The sequence below is a fragment of the Hemitrygon akajei genome, unplaced genomic scaffold, assembly GCF_048418815.1.
Source record: "Hemitrygon akajei unplaced genomic scaffold, sHemAka1.3 Scf000165, whole genome shotgun sequence".
NCBI classification, from domain to species: Eukaryota; Metazoa; Chordata; class Chondrichthyes; order Myliobatiformes; family Dasyatidae; genus Hemitrygon; species Hemitrygon akajei.
This window is the reverse complement of record NW_027332051.1, coordinates 863,806-885,629: the sequence shown is the minus strand read 5'-3', so window position 1 is coordinate 885,629 and position 21,824 is coordinate 863,806.

The window sequence follows — 21,824 nt, the reverse complement described above, 5'->3', positions numbered from 1 at the left end:
GTCAAAAGTCTTCTCATTAATACTATATTCAGCTAATTATATTTGACCTACTAAAATGAAACACCACACTTACCTGGGTTGCACTCCATCAGCCGCTTCTCAGTCCAGTTTTTCATCCAATCAATGTTCCGCTGAAACCTCTGACAGCCCTGCACACTATCCACAACACCTTCAGCCTTTGTGTCATCAGCAAACTTAGTAACACATCCCTCCACTTTCCCTTCCAGGTTATGTATAAAAATTCACGAAGAGTAAATGTTCCTGAACAGATCTCTCCTGAGGCACCCCACTGGTGACCGACCTCCATGCAGAATATAACCCGTCTACAACCACTCTTTGCCTTCAGTGGGAAAACCAGTTCTGGATCCACAAAGCAATGTCCCCTTGGATACCATACCTCTTTACTTTCTCAATGCGCCTTGCATGGGGTACCTCATCAAATGCCTTGCTGAAATCCGTATGCATTACACCTACTGCCGTTCCTTCATCAATGTGTTTCGTCACATCCACAAAAAAATTCGATCAGGCTCGTACGGCTCGACATGCCCTTGAAAAATCCTTGCTGCCTACCCCTAATTATATTATACTTCTCCAAATGATCATAAATCCTGCCTCTCAGGATCTTCTCCATCAACTTAACTACCACTGAGGTATGACTCACTGGTCTATAATTTCCTGGGCTATCTCTACTCTCTTTCTTGAATAAAGCAACAGCATTCGCAACACTCCAATCTTCCGGAACCTCTCCTGTCCCCACTGATGATGCAAATATCATCGCTAGAGGTTCCTGAATCACATCCATTGCCTCCCACAGCAGCCGAGGGTACATCTCATCCGGTCCTGTACCTACACTGAAATGATACAATTGAATCCGCATCTGCCAGTTACGCTTGCAGTTCCTTCCACACTCTTGCGAACTTCTGAGTGAATAACATCTACTACATACAGTTCTTGCATATTTCAACTTCTTACCCAAGCCTATGAACTCCAGTAGTAGTTTCACAAAGGACAGAACATAGAACATAGAGATCTACAGCAGATTACAGGCCCTTCGGTCTACATGATGTGCGGACCATGTAACCTACTCTAGAAACTACTCGAACGTTCTCTAGCGCATCGCCCTCTATTTTTCTATGTTCCATGTACCTGTCAAAAAGGCTCTTAAAATACCGTTTTGTATCCGTTTCCACCACTGTCGCCGGCAGTGCATACCATGCGGAAACCACTCACTGTGGAAAAACCTTACCCCGGTAAACCCTCTGTACCTCACAACGCAGACCACTTCATATTTGTCTGTATTAAATGTGATCTGCCACTATTCAGCCCATTTCCCAGCCAATCAACCTCAAGCTATAAGCTTGGATCGAGTTCCTAGCGGGAACAACGCCTCCAACCTAGGAATGTTCCGCAAGTCTTCTGTTTTAGTTATCTACTTCGACATCTAAGTCAATAGCATACATGATGAATAACAACGGGCCTAACAACAATCCCTGCACTACACTCGTCAGAGTCACAGAATCAACCATCCCCTCTCTGTTAATCGAGATAAGAACGTTCATCAATCCGTTCACAAGCCTCAGTTAAATTCCTGTGGGCACGTAACCTTTTATTTTACCATCTTAGGTCCCTGGAATGTTGCTCTAGACCTCGTTTATATGCTCAGAAGAACAAACGTACAACGTGTTTTATTGTGATATATTTCACCGTGTGATACTCCTTCGTCATTCAAATGACTCGAAATGACTAGAAAAAGCAACAGAAAAATATGATCCTATCTTCCCCCACAATAAAGTGTACTCCACTTGCCCTGCCAAACTAATGTCCCGCCCTCAATGTCAGAAGCGAATGTGCTTCGCTGAATGGGACAAAATAAATCTGTTTGAAGTTGATTGTCCATGTTGATTGTTCAGGATGATTGCCTACTTCCGAAAGAACACTGATCAGAAAATGTCCCATTTTAGCAGTTGACGTCAGATGTCCTGGAAATTACATTGGCAACGTCCATATTATCTTCTGTTTAAAAGTTAACAATTTGCAACATCCTTTGGGGATACGAATTCATGGCACGGTACCAGAGTGAGAAAAAAAAACACTTTCATGTGTTTGTGCAGGTGTTCGTCCCTAATGTGCCTGATTTGATAACCACACCAGTTGCCTCAGTGGAATTGCTCTCACTTGTACATAACTCTGTAACACCAGTGAGCAGTTGGATCGTTCCGTACAACTGAACGCTGCCTCTAACGGATCATGGGATATCCAGCCATTTACTACATCGCGAGCGTTTTCTATCCTACAATTGTAGCGATTGGTGTCCCTGGTAAGGTACTGGAGCTGGTCACTCTACGTATGGTGCCACCGTCATCTTGCTTTTGTCCCGCTGCACTGTTTGGAATTTTACTGAGCACAGAGGCTTGTAAAAGGCTTGTCTGACTTGTCTTTCCAGAATTGATTATTCAAGTATCTGTTTTTTTTTTTGAATTCCGATTCCATTTTTTATTGTGTGATTATTATTTTGTCAATTACGTTAATGTCGATATTGCTATCCTTCCATAGTTTACCCTTGCTTGGCTTTATGAACCGACAGTGGTCGCATTTCCAGATCAGAAGCTTTTTCAATTGACTGGCCAGGCGAATATTGGTACTCAGGTCTGTTCTTCCATAAGCCACTAAATTATAATTTATGCATTATATTTCATTCTTTCACTACAAATAGCTCCTTCAGCTATTTTACCTCAAATAATGGAAATGTTGCTGTTTATGGAGCGATCGACCTTCACCGGTATGTGACTCGTGGAAATCAGATGTCCGGTTCTAATCTGACGGAAAATTGCCAACCCACTGCTAATTCTGTCCATTTTTGTCCCCCCGGTGTGCACGGACAGACGCCGCACAAATTGCATTTCTGCTTTCCACTTCCCAAATAAATTCATACCCTGCGCAGCATTGAATGTGGACATTCAGGCATTTGCATGTAGTGATAATTCTCCGTTGATATTTTTTCTCTCCAAATTTATTGCAGTTAACTTAACGGCGATTGTGATCCTATCTCGGGGAAAATGCGGACTCTCCAAATGCATCACCCGTTACCTGGTTGGAATGGCAACAGCGGATATGACGGTGGTGATAGTTTTTGCTTTAGTGGATCAGACCAACAATATCTATATTTATTCCAAATCGCTGCTCATCACTCCTGCATGCGCAGTGACACTTGTGTTATTTGTTATGACGAGGGACTGTTCTGTTTGGTTTACAGTCAGTTTTACCGTCGATCGTTTCATCGCAATATGTTGTCGAAAGCTGCGGGAACGATACTGCACTGAGAGAACAGCAACGGTGATTATGGTGACCGTGGTTATAGTGAGTTGCGGGAAAAGTGCCCCGTTTTACTTTGCTGTTGAACCCTACGTCATTATTGACAGTATACCGTGGCGTTGCGCTCTCACACATGAATATGCTACTTTACCCCTGTGGAAAGGAATGGAATTACTAGATGGCATTTTAACACCGTTGCTACCAATCGGCTTAATTCTTATCTTCAATGGCTTAACAGTAAGACATATAATTGCGGCAAATCGAGTCCGCAGAGGGCTTCGGAAGAGCAGCGATAATCTGAAAGATACCGAGTTGGAAAACCGCAGAAAATCGATGATTTTATTGTTTGCAATTTCAGCTAATTTCATATTATTTTGGATGCCGTACACAGCTCATTCCCTGAAATGGCAAACGGAAAATTACTATTACGTGGACAGATATTTGAGTTCCCCAGTATACATACTACAACAATCTGCGTACATGTTGCAAACTCTCAGTATGTGCACCAATACCTGTATCTATACACTGACACAGAGGAAATTCAGACAAGAGCTGAAGGATGGAATGAAGTGTGTGTTTACGTTAAATGGCCAACTGTGTAGATAACGCCCACTCCAATTGAAATTCAGCGGTGTTTTATAATAAAATACTTTAAAAAAATCAGTGGAATTGGCGAATATGTCATACATTCAAACAATCACGTGACTGGTCATCCTGAAATGAACACATTCCAAACTATCGCAGAGACTTGACAAGCATCCGGGAAACGTTACCGCAGCATCAAAGCCAGAGTTCCCCAGGCCATCAGAATGATTAATTGACGCTGAATGGAGTGCGGTTCGATGTTATATTGACTGTTCTATTTATTATAAATTACTAAGATTGCACATTGCACATTTAGACGGAGAAGTAACCTGAAGATTTTTATTCCTCATGTATGTGAAAGAAATAAAGTCAATTCAGTCACAAGGGGAGGAATGACTTTCGGACTTTTCGGGGCTCAGATATTTCAAAATGTTCATAGTCGGGTAAAATAGAGTAAAGGGAAAGTCTTTGAAACACAGGGAGAGTGTGATATTGCCACAGCTGCGGAAAGGAAGGGCACTGTGTTGGGATTAGATAGATAGATAGATAGATAGATAGATAGATAGATAGATAGATAGATAGATAGATAGATAGATAGATAGATAGATAGATAGATAGATAGATAGATAGATAGATACTTTATTCATCCCCATGGGGAAATTCAACATTTTTTTCCAATGTCCCATACACTTGTTGTAGCAAAAACTCATTACATATAATACTTAACTCAGTAATAATATGATATGCATCTAAATCACTAACTCAAAAAGCATTAATAATAGCTTTAAAAAAAAAGTTCTTAAGTCCTGGCAGTTGAATTGTAAAGCCTAATGGCATTGGGGAGTATTGACCTCTTCATCCTGTCTGAGGAGCATTGCATCGACAGTAACCTGTCGCTGAAACTGTTTCTCTGTCTCTGGATGGTGCTATGTAGAGGATGTTCAGGGTTTTCCATAATTGACCGTAGCCTACTCAGCGCCCTTCGCTCAGCTACCGATGTTAAACTCTCCAGTACTTTGCCCACGACAGAGCCCGCCTTCCTTACCAGCTTATTAAGACGTGAGGCGTCCTTCTTCTTAATGCTTCCTCCCCAACACGCCACCACAAAGAAGAGGGCGCTCTCAACAACTGACCTATAGAACATCTTCAGCATCTCACTGCAGACATTGAATGACGCCAACCTTCTAAGGAAGTACAGTCGACTCTGTGCCTTCCTGCACAAGGCATCTGTGTTGGCAGTCCAGTCTAGCTTCTCGTCTAACTGTACTCCCAGATACTTGTATGTTACTGTATACAGGATTGTATGTTAGTAGACTGTGAGTGGAACTCAGAAGTAGAAAGGGAACAAGCACTCGTTTGAGAGTATTCTGTACAGAGCTCCCATCACAAAAACGAAAACAACACACAGAGACTGTAACATATCGGGACATAAATTTCTCGCGGGTGCTTATATTGACATGGCTGTTTGTCACAGGCAACTTAAACGCCACTTGTATTCCTTGGCAATTCCTCTGTTTAAAAAGGTTTAGATGTAACAGAATTTCTCAGTTGTGTACAGGAAGGAAACCTGGCCCAAGTAACGGGCAGGCGTACAATTGAACAGTTCATCTTGTGATAATACTAGAAAGTGAAATGGGTCAGGTAACTGATCACGCTGCATGTCAGCATTTCAGTACGATAGAATGAAGCTATTCGACATTCCTTACACTGGGGTAGCAGCAGACAATATGGACTTAATTGATACTATTGGACAGGAGCGTTGCCATCGAATTAGGGTAGCGATTTCTTCCTTCAAATGCATGCAAGAAATATGGAGATTGGTAATGGAGCACTTGATTGGGGTTCGGCATTGACTCCTTTCTTGAGGCGGGGATTGGATGGCCCCGTAAAGTAATCGTGGTTGATAAGAGATATTAAAAACTCTTCAAGAAGAAGAAAGAAATATACTTAAGGTTTTGAAAGAAACGATCAGGCAGGGCTATGGGAAGTCACAATGTAGCCAGGAGGGATTTAATAATGGACTTAGAATAATTAAAAGGGGAGTTAAGAACCGGGTCACGTCACAGATCTCTCAGTGGATGAGCATCAGGGGGACAGTGACCACCGCACCCTGGTCTTTAGCATTATTATGGAAAAGGATAGATTTAGAAAGGACAGGAAAAAATAATTGGGGAAGGGCAAATTATGAGGCTATGAGGCTAGAACTTGCGAGTGTGAATTGTGATGATGTTTATTTTCAGGGAAATGTACTGTGGACATATGGTCCTGTTTAGAGATCTCTTGCAGGATATTACGGATCAATTTGTCAAGGTGAGGAAGATAAAGAATTTTAGGGTGAAGGAAATATGGGTAACAAGTGAGGTGGAACACCTAGTCAGGTGGAAGAAGGCAGCATACATGAGGTTTAGGAAGCAAGGATCAGATAAGTCTATTGAGTAATATAGAGTATCAAAAAGAGCTTTGGAAGGGAATGAGGAAAGCAAGAAGGAGGCATGAGAAGATCGTGGTGGAGGGAGTAAATTCGGATTGGAGGATTGTGACTAGTGGTGTTCCATAAGGTTCGGTTCTGGTACCTCTACTTTTCGTGATTTTTATTAACGACCTGGATGTGGGGGTAGAAGGGTGGGTTGGCAAGTTTGCTGACCACACAAAGGTTGGTGATGTTGTAGATAGTGCAGAGGATTGTCGAAGATTGCAGAGAGACATTGATAGGATGCAGAAGTGGGCTGACAAGTGGCTGATGGAGATCAATCCAGAGAAGTGTGAGGTGGTACACTTTGGAAGGACAAACTCGAAGGCAGAGTACAAAGTAAATGGCAGGATACTTGGTTGTGTGGAGGAGCAGAGGGATCTGGAGGTACATGTCCCCATGTACATGTTAAGAAAGCTTATCGGGTATCAGCTTTCAAAAGTCGAGGGTTAGAGTTTAAGATTCGCGAGGTATTGATGCAGCTCTGGTTAGGCCACACTTGGAGTACTGTGTCCAGTTCTGGTCGCCTCACTATAGGAAGGATGTGGAAGCATTGGAAAGGGTACAGAGGAGATTTACCAGGATGCTGCCTTGTTTAGAGAGTGTGGAATATGATCAGAGATTGAGGGAGCTTACTCTTTGGAGAGAAGGATGATGAGAGGGGACATGACAGAAGTATACAAGATATTAAGAGGATTAGATAGAGTGAACAGCCAGCGCCTCTTCCCCAGGGCACCACTGCTCAAAACAAGAGGACATGGCTTTAAGTGTCGAAAAGTTCAAGGGTGATGTTAGAGGACACCATAGAAAAAATGCAGAGGAGATTTACAAGGGTGTTGCCTGGTTTGCAGGGCATGCCTTATGAGATTAATTTGGGTGAACTCTGCCATTTCTCCTTTCAGCGAAGGAGGATGACAGGTGCCTTGATAGATTTGTATAACATAATGTGAGGCATTGATTGTATGGACAGTCAGGGGATTTTTTCCAGGGCTGAATTGGCTAACACAATAGAGAAATATTTAAGGTGCTTCGAAGAAGGTACAGAAGAGATGTTAGAGGTATGTGGAGGCGGATATGATTAGGATCGTTTAAGAGACTTTCGGATAGTTATATGGAGCTTAGAAACATAGAGGTCTATGGGTAACAACATCTAAATTCTAAGCAAAGTACATGTTTGGCACAGCTTTGCAGGCGGAATTGCCTGTATTATGCTATAGGCTATCTATGTTTCTATGTACTACGGTGGGAATACCCGTGAGATGGGGAAGTATTGCAATGCAGAGGGAATTGTGGTCGAAGATGTGATAGAGGATTAGGATTAATGCAATAATAGTCTGAGTAGACATTTACCCTATGTGGATCTGCCGAGTACCAGAGGCTGTTCGTTACAGGAGATGGGCTATAATTTCAATTCAGATTTTCGTTGTCAATTTTTTATTCAGGTGGGGCTAGAGGAATGTCGTTGTGTTAGCAGCTCTCAGGGAGGCACATACTGCAAATGCTCAGGAAAAGTAAATATATGAACACAGTATAGGTGAAACGTATTATGTTCTCTAAGTATGTGATTATCAATTTAAATTATTTCCCTCTCTAATGTTCTATTGTTTAGGGCTTTGGCGGCAACTGAGCGCATTATGGCAACTAACCCCCCCCCCCCCCCCCCGCCATGGGGTATGTCCAGAATTCACACTGCCTTATTGAAGCAATGATACAATCAACAAACTCATCCCAGACCTTTAGTCTGCCGATTCCTCAGGGCAGAAGATAGATCCGCCTGAAAGCAGAACCACCAGGTTCATGGACAGACTCAGTTTCTATGTCTTCAACTCATTGAAGGGTCGCCCGCAGCGATCAGCTGCTCCCTGGTAGTAAGAAATCTATGGTTAGGAAGGCATGCAGTGTATTGACCTTCATCAATCGTGGGAAAGTGTTTAGGAGCCGAGACGGATTGTTGCAGCTATAGAGGACCCTGGCCAGACCCCTCTTGGAGTACACTGCTCAGTCCTGGTCGCCTCACCACAGGAAGGATGCTAAAACCACAGAAAGCGTGCACAGGAGAATTACAAGGTTGGTACATGGTTTGCAGGTTGAGGAAACTCGGCCTTTTTTTCCTTACAGAGACGGAGGATGAGAGGTTTACTAGTAGAGATGTTTTGACGGAAAGTGGTATTGATCGTGTGGATAGTCAGAGGCTTTTCCCCAGAGCTCAAATGACTAACACGGGAGGGCAGTTTTAAGGTACTTGGAAGTAGGTACAGAGGAGATGTCAGTGTTAAGTTTTTTTTTACGCAGGCAGTGGTGAGTGTGTGGAATCGGCTGCTGGCGACGGTTGTGGAGGTGGATACGATACGGTCGTTAAACAGACTTCTCGATAGGTAAATGGAGCTTAGAAAAATAGAGGGCTATGTGTGACCCTAGGTAAATTTTAATGTAAGGATATTCTCGGCACAGTTTTGTGGACCGAAGAGTCTGTATTGTGCTGTAGGCTTTCTATGTTTCTATGAATAGTAAAATTATAGTCCGTAAAATGGACTTATAGCGTAGCAGAGAAATAGGTGGCATATAAATGTAACAGTACCAGGCAGTGAAAGTCTATAACAACCGACACAAGCCACAGACAGTAGGCGAAAGTTGACTGTTGACAACTCTTGCCTGGACACTAATGTGGCAAGAACTTCATGGAACTCCAGGACGGACACTCGCCATTGTACATAAAAGGTAATTGCAGACATGCACACTGCAAAGGGTTTACCGCAGTCTGTCTATGCACAACGCATGCGGGACGGAGAGTGAAGGGGAAAAGTAGCTGAAAAATAGTACAAACATAATATAAACAGGATCGTGTTGTATTCGCTTGACAACATAGGACTCCTCTGTTGGCATAAGCCTCTACTAAGATAAAGTTTTTCTTTCGTTGTTATCCGGTAAATGCCAAACTCCTTGTAGACCTTTCCTTTCTGTACTCCTGACCACGCAGTCCACCTCATTCTGACCTTGCACTTTATTATCTACCTGTATTGAATTCCTCCTTGGCTAAGGTGCAAATCACTGTGCCAAAAAGTAAAACACAGCACAATACATTTACAGCACCTGTAAGACAGTAGTAAAAATGCAATCACAGAAAAGAAACATAACGTAGCCCAATTCGCTGTAGATTTATGTCTGTAAGAACAGGTACTCAGAGTCCGACCATCATCCGCCTGTGCAACAGCAGACGAACGCAATCACATTTGTTTCCAACAGAATTAACACTGGGGGCACCGAGGTGAAGAGCCAGCCTCCAACCCAGCAACAACTGCATCGATCTCTCAGTTCACTGCTTTCTCTCACGCCGCCTTTCGCTGTTGTTACCTGGTCAGCTTCAACTGGCGACACCGTGGCTGCTTTAACCCAAAAGAGAAGTTGAGGTTCACTGATCGCATTTTTTTTCTGCAGCAATAGGTGCGATTAATAAAGTAGTTAATAGTTTTGTTTTTCTCTTCAGCAAGTTGTCGCTGTACTTCCCTAGAAAAATCCTAAACTATAAGACAAAGCAGAATGGGTTGACAAGAATATCGCCGGAAAAACTGGCTATTGGAATGGTTGCGTGGTTGCATTGCTGAATCGGATGGCCTACGATTACGCGCTCACACAGATAAGTTTCACCTGCGCTGTTATCGGTCAAGATTTCTGCACCGACCTACATTGTGACAACTCGTGCAACACAATTAATCCGGAAGATTATGTTCTGCAGTCGGTGGACTAGAGTTATGAAGTGGAGGAGGGAGATCAAATGCAAAGCTGTGAAACTTCGGGTGGAATGTTGTTTTTTTTCTGGGAAGGTAGGGTGCTGGTGCGATACTGAATATTTAGTGTCGGAAGTTTCATAACTTATGGTGATATAAATGAAGACCTGTTCGAATTATAGATATTTAGTCGCGTGTTTTAGTGTTTGCCTGTCAAAATAATAGTAATAATAATCTTTAACATGCATATTCGTAATCAGTTTCGTCTCTTTACTTTTACATTCACTTCATTTACCTAGTACTGTGTTCCGACACAGTGTGCAAAATGGGTGTTGATTTCTTCTGGTGATAAAACTCCACTACAGTGCCCTTAACCTTCGCCGTTCCGGAGAAAACAGAACATGTTTATTCAACGTCTCCTTTTGACAGCCACCGTCTTATCTGATCGATATTTTCTTCACCCTTTCCTAATCTTCCACTGTTCTCCGGCAATGAGGCAGCGAGTGCTGCATGCAATACTAGAAATACGGCCTAAACAGTGTTTTCCAAATTGTCAAAACAGCTTTACAACCCTTGAAGTCAGTGCTCGGAAGTGTAAAGACAAGCATGCCATATGGCTTCTATACCAGCTTATTAACCTGCATAAAATCAGGTCGTATCCATCTCAAAGGTCGAGATGATCATCTCATGATGACCTTGTCAAAACCTCACTTTAATCAACATAATCAATGAAGATTTGACCAGCGATCAATCCGGACATCGGAAGTTTGGAGAAGAGTGTTTCAACAGGTCCATCGTCCGAGAAGAAAATGCAGAACTAGATCGCGGGAGCATGTCAAAACTTTGACCAAAGTCCAATCTGGACATCGAGTCTTTGGAAAAGCGGGAACTCCAACCAGATTGACCGCAAGAAGATAAAAAGCAGGAGCGGTTACCGGCAGTTGAATGGCGTTTTGAATAGCGGCCAATAGACGATTGAGATTAATTAAAAAGAGCTGATTAAAGGAAGTCAGGGGTAAGTGCAGCAGAAATCGTGTAACCGAAGATAGAGTGGTGGTCTTAAGGCTTTAGCTCTTCGAGCCTTCAGCGAAGAGAAACTTGACTCAGAGAAAGCAAAAGAAAGAACAGCTGATTTGTTTCCTCTTTTTTATATCTCCTCAGCTCGGCAGAGATGACAGGCGGATAGTGCAATGCTCCTCTTGTGCGATTTTGGAAGACAGGGATATCCCCGATTTGCTAACCACTACAACTGCGAGATGTGCATCCAGCTACTGCTTCTAGCAAACTGCATTTAGGAGTTGAAGATGGTGCAAGATCAAATCCGGATCATTCAGGAGGCTGAAGGTCAAATGTATCAGTATTATAGTGGAGTAAAGGGAATTACAGAGGCATGAGTGAGGAGTTGGCTAGAACTGACTGGCAAAGTGCAATGGCAGGGATGACAGCTGAACTGCAAAAGATGGAATATCTGGAAGCAAATCGGTGGATACAGGATATATACATCCCAAATAGGAAGGAATATTCTAAAGAAGCGATAAAGAAAAGTCATTTAAGGGACTTTTGGATAGGTACATGGAACTTAGGAAAATAGAGGACTATGGTTAAGCCTAGTGATTTCGAAGGTAGGGACATGTTCAGCACAAATTTGTGGGCTGAAGGGCCTGTATTATGCTGTATGTTTTCCATGTTTCTATATGTTTCTAAAATCCCGGAGAGCTGCCTTCATGGCATGTGACAGACTGCTAACAGAGCTGCTAGAGGAAACCTCATATTTGCGCTCAAAAGGGTGAGTGTCGCTTCCTCTCAACAATTTCAGAAAGACCTGTCCAACAGCGATGATCATACTATGTGGATGGGCATCAAGGGCATTACAGACTACACAAGGAAAACCAGCCACGGCAGTAGCAGTGATGCCTCATTCTATGATGCTCTAGATCACTTCATTGCAGAAAAACAGAACGTTGACCACAATATCCATCAGCACCACCCACAGCTGAGCAGCTAAACAGAATCCCAGCCTAAGACTCAGAGAGTATGCAGACCAAATCACTAACGATTGCGCCAATATCTTCAACGCTTTGATCTTCATCCAATCTACCATCCGCTGCAGCCGTAACGCCAATCATCATGAATTGCTTTGTTCGGACGCTCGTTGAACATATTTAAAACTGCATTCCCGCCACAATGGACACACCCCAATATGCTCTACGACTGATGCTAAATACGGTCTTTAGTTTGAAAAGCAGGGGAGATGTGTAAATAAAATAAGGAGGAGAAATATATTGGTTGCTGCCTCCCCTGTCTTGAAATGAAATTGGGTGAGAAAAGATGGGCGACTTGAGTCCAAAGATGATTGGGAGCTTAAATTGCATGGGTTGGAAAACCAGATATAAAACATGAATTTAAATTATTTCAAGATTGAAACTGGAAATAAGAGCAGGAATTACCCTTTGTGTATTTACAGATTTAATTCAATATGACGAGAATAATGCATTTTATGGTAATAGAATTGACCATGACTGGGGTCATGATTGGTTGTGCTGCCGAAACATTACTGCCGATGAAATTGTCAGCAACAACGTCGTTATATGAAGACTGTTCGGTGATCAAAAGAAACATTTCTCAACGGATACTGGTAATACGGGCGCATGTGGAAGAAATGGAAGACTCGAATTTGTATTATGCTGGGGTAGCTAGTTTGATGTGTGTGGATAAAACATTAAACATTCCATAGGGTACTGGGTACTTGTGATGATGATAAAGGGAGGTTGCATGTGGGTGACATCAGCTATGACTTATACCAAAGGATGGAAAGAGTATCCTTTGGAAAGTCACAATGTTGCAGTTGTGGATGTGACTTTAAATTTGACTATTGGAGGACAAACTTTGCCTAAACCAGCAGTGGAGAAGGTAATGGAGGAATGTCTTTCTATCCAACGAACTGATACGGATCGATATTTGTGGGACTATGTTGCAACTGAGCTGCCACCGATTCCTCGTTTGACTGCAGACTGGACACGAGTGGTGGAGGAGGCAAAGGAAATAATTCGTCAGTGGGCTGAACATGCAAAAGTTATTAAGACACATGCAGAGAAGGCAAATGAAATGTTGAGTGATTTAGAGTTTTGGGGTAAATTTTGGAATTGGGGATCAAATGTTCAAATACATCTATGGTTGAGAATAATCTCACATGTTGCAGTAATATTAATTTTCTGTACACTGATGATTGTATTATTTAATGTGTATCAACTCAGAAGATGGAAGGCTGAAATTATGCAAAAGGTAGAGGGGAATGATTTTGCACTACTGAAAAAAACGATGGCTAGTATAAAAATTGTATGAATTTAGTAAGTGAAAGTTATAATGTAAGTGCAGCACACCTGCTGGAGATCCATGGCAATCCAGTGGATTTTCAATAGAACTGAGGAGGATAGTGATCCTAAGATAAATTTTTGAATCAAGAGGAGGGATATGTTGGCCAGAAAGAATGACAATCTTCAAATCAGTGAATTCAAATGAATCAAGGACAGTGGAAACAGTCTTTGTTCTTGCCGTGTGCTTGAGGAATGGAGGCTGCCATTTTGTGAAGACACTCGATTCTCCATTTTGTGAGCCTGACATGCTGGACTTGATTAGTGTTTTAAAGAAGACACAAAGACCAGATAATCTGCTGGACTGGAGGTAATTTCCAAATAAGGAGTTGTTTGTGAGGTGCTCTTTGGTTGGCTATAACATGCAGACTTGTGAATGCCTGAGGTGATTCGAGCTCATTGCTGACAGAGAACAAAGAGCCATGAGTCAGTATCTATCCCTTGCTGGGGAGAGGACAATAGATGGATGCTGCTTTGGACCAGAGCCAATGACCAGGTGTTAAAGGTCAGACACATGAGCTGCGGCCAATGACACGGGAATGCGACATTTGAATTGAAAAGCAATGGATATAAAAGTGGATGCTTTGTGTGCGCCGGTGACGGTAACTTCGAAGAATAACCATCGCAGACACAAGCGAGAAGAACCCTGCGTGAAGCACGTGGAGAGTGAGTAGGGACCACGAGGAACAAGGAGCGCCTGACCACCGTAAATTCCTCCACCCGCGTAATACTTTTGTTATTCTTTGACTATCCAGGAGAGTCAGGGGTACTTAGCAGGTGTGCACACAAGGTATTTAGTGCATGAATTCACATATTTGTCAGTTTGAACAATAATTCCACATTGGTGGGTCCCAATATAAATTCAGCCACCGTATTGTGGAACACTGTCGCTTCGCATTCACCCTCTAAAATCCATGCTTTCTGCATTAGCGAATGAACGTGTGAACATGCTCCGCTGTTCCTATCAAGGTGGATCTGCGTCTGGTCTATAAGAATGGAACTAAGTGAATTCCAGGTAGATTGGCAGAATATGGTTCAAACTGCCTTGCAAAAAGATGCACAGATTCACGTCGAAGACTTGCTCTACGATTCGCCTCCTAAAATATCCTACTTTTTTTCCACAGATGTCACGGAACAAGAGTATGATGGAATATTCCACACTTAAATCTTCAGCAAGTCAATAGGAATGTTGATGCCATCCAGTGAAGGACCGCGCTTCATCACATTTCATTCTGCAGTGTGTACGTGGACAGTGCTCGTCCAGGCAGCACCTCCAGCGTCTGAGCATTGTCCACATTTGCCGGGAATCATCACCACCTCAGAGTCCCCGTGAGAGTCAGAAACCTGCTTTGCCGAGAAATGCATCTCCTTCCGTCACTGTTCTTCCCTCCCTCTTCCCATTCGCTACTTGAAAGGCTGCAATCCTAAAAACCATTGCCATCGGAGGCGCAACTGGAGACAGATAACAAATGACGACTTGGTAAGAACACAAATATCACAGAAATCAACAAATCAAATCTTTTTACGAGCGTGGATGAATTGATGAATTGATTACTGGCGCAGTTGACAATGAAATGGCGGAGTTGGAATTGAAGTGAATTGCTGACGCAACAAATTGCAGCTGTTTCAGAACTACTGATAAAAAACAATTTAAAAGAAAAGGTGAATCAAACGGTGAGGACAGCGCAGTCAGCGCAATCGTATTCAAAGTGTGAAAGTAGAAAAGCGTTTGATCAGCGCTGAGATCGTCTAAAATAAGCCGAGAGCCACGGATCAGTTAGAGTTCCACAATGGGTACAGAGTGGTGAGTCACCCCATAGTGATAATAACAGTCCCGCATATCGCACATCGATACCAGTTCCACAATGGGTACAAAGTGGTGAGTCAGCCCACAGTGATAATAACAGTCCCACACATCGCACATCGATACCAGTTCCACGATAGAATCAGGCATTGAAAAAATATGATTGCAAAAGTGGTGGAACATCATGGAACAACGTGGCTTGTAGCTTTGCCTTTTGCCTTGATGATAATATGGAATACATTAGCCTATTCAACAGGTTACTCACCTTATAAACTTATAACTGAAAGGGACATAAAAGGTTTGTGGATTAAATTTGTTAGACAGGAAATCGATGGGATTTTGTCAGGAAAGTGGGTACAAAAATGAGAGAAATTGTGAAAGAGGCCAATTATGTGGCAATCCACAAAAATTGGGAGATGAAACAACAGAGCATACTTTGAGTCACAGGTCAGTCTGGATTCTAAATTCTTCAGGACAAAGCGTGATGATTAGAATACAGCAACCTTTTTTTTTTAATCGAAGCTTTTACGGGGTCTAGGAAATAATAGGCAAAACAAGTACATCAGTGGAAAAAGTACAAACCGTGGGTGGTACCATATCAACGAGCTGAAATTTCTGGTGGAGATGTACATGATAGCACTGATGTGGGTGAGTTGAGGATGGAAAAAGTGATCCAAGAAGTTTGGGGTAGGTCCTATCAATGGGGTAATTGTCAGTTCCCTCACCCTGAGAGCAGGACCGTTTGTCAAAAAAAAATCAAAGGGAAAGGAAAATATCGGAGAGCCTGTTCCCCCTTTTCCGAAACAGAATTGGGTGAGTAAAAATAAATGCCTTGAGTCCAAAGAGAGTCCGTATTCGATGGTCTAGAAAGAAAAGTAGAAATAATTTTAGATTAATAGATTAACATTGCAGACCTGCTCTGTGACTTGCCTTCTACCATGTCCTACTTTGTGTCCACGGATGACACGGAACAACAGTCTGATGGAATATTCCACACTTAAATCTACAGCAAGTCAATAGGAATGTTGATGCCTTCCAGTGAAGGACCGCGCTTCATCACATTTCAATCTGCAGTGTGTACGTGGACAGTGCTCATCCAGACAGCACCTCCAGCGTCTGAGCATTGACCACATTTGCCGGGAAACATCACCACCTCAGAGTCCCCGTGAGAGTCAGAAACCTGCTTTGCCGAGAAATGCATCTCCGTCCGTCACTGTTCTTCACCCCGTCTTCCCGTTCGCGACTTGAAATGCTGCAATCCTAAAAACCATTGCCATCGGAGGCGCAACTGGAGACGAATAACAAATGACGCCTTGGTAAGAACACAAATATCGCAGAAATCAACAAATCAAACCTTGATACGAGCGTTGATGTATTGATGAATGAAACGGATGTATTGATCACTGTCGCAGTTGACAATAAAATGGCGGATTATGAATTGAGTGAATTGCTGTCGCAGCAAATGGCAGCTGTTTCCGAACTACTGATAAAAACATTTAAAAGAAAAGGTGAATCACACGGTGAGGATAGCGCAGTCAGCGCAATCGTATTCAAAGTGTGAAAGTGGAAAAGCGTTTGATCAGCGCTGAGATCGCCTAAAATAAGCCGAGAGCCACACATCAGTACGAGTTCCACGATGGGTACAGAGAGGTGAGTCAGCCCACGGTGATGATAACAGTCCTGCACATCGCACATCGATACCAGTTCCACAATGGGTACAGAGTGGTGAGTCAGCCCTCGGTGATAATAACATTCCCGCACATCGATACCACTTCCACAATGAATACAGAGTGGTGAGTCAGCCCACAGTGATAATAACAGTCCCGCACATCGCACATCGATACCAGTTCCACGATGGATACAGAGAGGCGAGTCATCCTCCAGTGAGCCGTGGGCCGCACATCGACACCAGTTACACGATAGATACACACGTGAGGCTTTCTCCAGGCAACCGAGGGCTACATATTGGTACAAGTTCCACACTGGATGCAGAATGGTGAGACTTTGTTCTTCCAATAAGCCGCGGACCGCCAATCGGTCCGAGTTCCACAAATGACACGGAGAGGTTTGTTCCACAAAAGCAGAAGAAACTGAGATTGAAATGTGAGTTTGAACACACCCTCTGTTCTACACATACGAAACTGGGGTCGAGTTGGAAAATGAGAAGGCACTGAATGGAGAAATTGAACAGAGATAGTCATGGTCACAGATTATTACTACAGAGAAATAGGCTCTTCGGTGCATCTAGCTCATCCCTCTATGATCTTCCGCTGTGCCCTGTTTATCTGCATCCTCCGCTCTCTCTCATCCACGTACCGACACAACCTGATCTGAAATGAAACAATTGAATCCGAATCTACCAGTTAGGCTTGCAGTTCCTTCCACACGCGCTCGACCCTCGGAGTGAGTAACTACATAGACTTCCGGCATATTTTAACGTTCTCCCCAAGCCCATGTGCTGTAGTTGTAGATTCATCAAAGGATTAACATAGAACATCTCAATTTACAGCATATTAACGGCCCTTCGGTCCGCAGTTCTGTGCCGAATATGTAACCCACTCTAGAAACTCGCTAGACTTTCTAGAGCGCTTCGCCCTTTATTTTTGTAAGCTCCATGTACCTGTTTAAAAGGCTCTTTAAAGACCCAATTTTATCCGCTTTCACCAGCGCCGCAGCGCAGGGCACTCCTTGCACACACCACTCTCTTTGTGAGAAACATACCGCTGGTATATTCTCTGTACCTATGTCCAAGCACCTTAAAACTCTACCCCCTTGTGTCAGCCATTTCAGCCCTGAGGAAATAAAAATAAGCTCTGACTATGCACACGATCAATGCTTCTCATCATCTTATACACCTCTTTCAGGTCACCTCTCATCCTCCGTTACTACATGGAGGAAAGGCAAAGTACACACAGTCTGTTCACCTAAGGTACTCCCTCCAATCCAGGAAACATCCTTGTAAATCTCCTCAGTACTATCTTCCTAGTATCCACACACCCTCTCTATAGTGTCTGTAGTATTGACCTTGGTTGGGGAAAATTGACCCTGGTTGGGGAAAATCTGTTTATTTCCCGAACTCTTCCTTGCAAATTATTGAAGCTTATTAATATTTGAAAACTGTACGGAGGTGGCCAGAGGAGTCCACGATATTCTATCTGTGGCCTCGCCAACGTGTTGTGCAGATTCAACATAACGTCCCAACTCGCGTACTCAGTGATCTCATTGTGAAGGCCAATGGGATCAGAGCTCAATACGATCCGATCTGCTGGTGATGCCGATTTGCTGTAATTATCGATCTCTATCGCCAGGTCTCTTTTTTTTTAAATGCAGCGCACTATAGTCTACATATTCAATACGTGCTTCGAAATCTGTTGTACCTTTCCGCACAACGCAGATCATCTCACAATTGCGTGTATTAAATACCACCTCCTTTATTCAGCCAAATGGAAAAAGTAAAAGTAATGGCAAAAAATAATTTCCTAGCCAGTCACATTAAGCTACAAGCTTGGATAGAGTTCCTGGCTGGAACAATGTTCCCAACCTAGGAATTGTCATAAAATTATTCTGATTCAGATATCTACATCGACATCTATGTTATTAGCATACATGATAAATAACAACCGGCCTAACACCAATCCCTGTTGTAGTCTTGTCAGAATCAAAGAATCAACTATCGACTCTCTGCTATTCCAGAAAAGAACGTTCATCAAACCGTCCTAAAGCCGTTTCTAAATTCGCGTGGGGGCAAACCTTCTTCTTAGAAAGGTCCCTGGAATATTACTTCGATCTCTTTTATATGCCCAGAAGAACATACGTACAATGTGTTTTATTTTGATGCATGTCATCAGGTGATACTCTGACATTCATCATTCAAATGTCACGAAATGTCGAGAATAAGCGACAGAAACAAATGATCAAACACGAGGAAATCTGCAGATGCTGGAAATTTAAACAACAACACACACAAAATGTTGGTGGAACACAGCAGGCCAGGTAGCATCTATAGGGAGAAGCGCTGTCGACGTTTCCGGCCGAGAAAAAAAAAAGATCCTATCTTCCCTCGCAATAAAATGTACCACATTTCCCCTGCCAAGCTAATGTCCCGCCCTCAATGTCAGAAGCAAATGTGGTCCGCTGAATGGGACAAAATCATTTTGTTTGAAGTTGATTGTCCATGTTGATTGTTCACGATTATTGTCTATGTTAGAAACAACACTTATCATAAAGTGGCCCATTTCAGCAGCTGACGTCAGCTGTCTTGGGAAGTACATCGGCAACGTTCATATTATCTTTTGTTTGAAAGTTAATAACTTGTAACGTCCCTTGGGGATACGAATTCATGGCATGGTAATAGAGTGAGAAAAACACTTTCATTTACTGTTTTTGTAGCTGCTTGTCCCTCATGCGACAGACATCATATCCACACTAATTGCCTCAGTGGAATTGCTCGCACTTGTATATAACTCTGTAACACCAGTGAGCAGTTGGATCGTTCAGTACAACTGAACGCTGCCTCTAACGGAATATGGGATCTCCAGCGATTTACTACATCGCGTGCGTTTTCTATCCGACAATCGTAGCGATCGGTATCCCTGGTAAGGCACTGGAGCTGGTCACTCAGTGTATGGTTCCATCGTCATTTTGCTTTTGTCCCGCCGCACTGTTTGGAACTTTACAGATGGTATTTTCGTCTGAAATTTGTTTCCAGAATTGAAGACTCAAGTACAGGAAAGTTTCTTATTCAGATTCCATATCTTTTTGCTTTGTGCTTATTATTTCGTTTTGTCAATTGTGTTGATGCTGATATTGCCATAGTTCTATAGCTTCACTTGTTCGGCTTTCTGAATCGACAGTGGTCGCTTTTCCTGATCCAAAGTTGTTTCAATTGACCTGCAGTCGAATAAACATAACAACTAAATTATAACTTATGCATTAAATCTCATGATTTCACTACAATTAATCCCTTCAGTTACTTCACCTCAAGTAATGGAAATGGTGTTGCATATGGAGCGATCGACCTTCACTGGTACGTGAGACGTGAATATCAGAAGCCCGGCTCTAATCTTTCAGAAAGTCGCCAACCCACTGCTAATTCTGTCTATTATTGTCCAGCCAGAGTGCACGGGCAGAATCCGCACAAATTAGATTTATTGTTTTCACTTTTTAAAAAAAACATACCATTGGAAAAAAATAGTGGGACTTCAGACAAATGCAGCTAACGATAATTCTGTTTTTTTTTTTTATCATTCTCCAAATTTCCTGTAGTTAATTTAACGGCGATTGTGATCCTATCTCGGGGAAAATGCGGACTCTCCAAATGCATCACCCGTTACCTGGTTGGAATGGCAACAGCGGATCTGATGGTGGTTATCGTTCATGCTTTACTGGAACAGACCAACAATATCTACATTTATTCTAGATATCTGCTCATCACTCCTGTATGCGCTCTGATACTTACATTATTTGCTATCACGAGAGACTGTTCTGTTTGGTTTACGGTCAGTTTTACCTTCGATCGTTTCATCGCAATATCTTGTCGAAAGCTCGGGGAACGATACTGCACTGAGAGAACAGCAACGGTGGTTATGGTGACCGTGGTTATAGTGAGCTGCGGGAAATGTGTCCCGTATTACTTTGCTGTTGAACCTTACGTCATTATTGACAACATACCGTGGCGTTGCGCCTTCTCACAAGGATACGCTACTTTACCCGCGTGGAAAGGATACGAAATGTTGGATAGCGCTGTTACACCTTTGCTACCAATCGGCTTAATTCTTGTCTTCAATGGTTTAACAGTACGACATATAATTGCGGCAAATAGAGTCCGCCGAGGGCTTCGGAAGAGCAGCGATAATCTGAAAGATACCGAGGTAGAAAACCGCAGAAAATCGATGATATTATTGTTTGCAATTTCTACTAATTTCATATTACTTTGGATCCCCTATGTAGCTCATTCCCTAAAATGGCAAGCGGAAAATTATTTTTATCAGGACAGATATTTGAGCTCCCCGGTGTATATCCTACAGCAATGCGGGTTCATGTTGCAAACTCTCAGCATGTGCACTAATACTTGTATCTATACACTGACCCAGAGGAAATTCAGACAAGAGCTGAGGAATGGAATGAAGAATGTGTTCACGTTAAATGGCCGTCTGTGTAGATAGTTGTGTAATAATTGGTATTCAGCGGAATTTTAGATTACATCAGTAGATTTGGCAAAATTCATAAAATCAAACAATCATGTGTCTGGTCATCCTAAAATGAATGATCTCCGAACTATCGCAGGGACTTCACAATCATCCGTGATTCGATACCGCAGAATACAAGACAGGACCAGCAGGCTCCGGGACAACTTCATCAACCAGGCTACCAAACTGATTAACTCACGCTGGTTCGAGTGATTTTCTATGTTACATTGACTGTTCTACTTATTATAAATTACTATAAATTACTGTGAGTGCAAATTACACATTTAGACGGAGACATAACCTAAATGTTTTTATTCCTCATATATGTGAAGGATGTAGGATATTAAGTCAATTCAATCACAAGGGTAG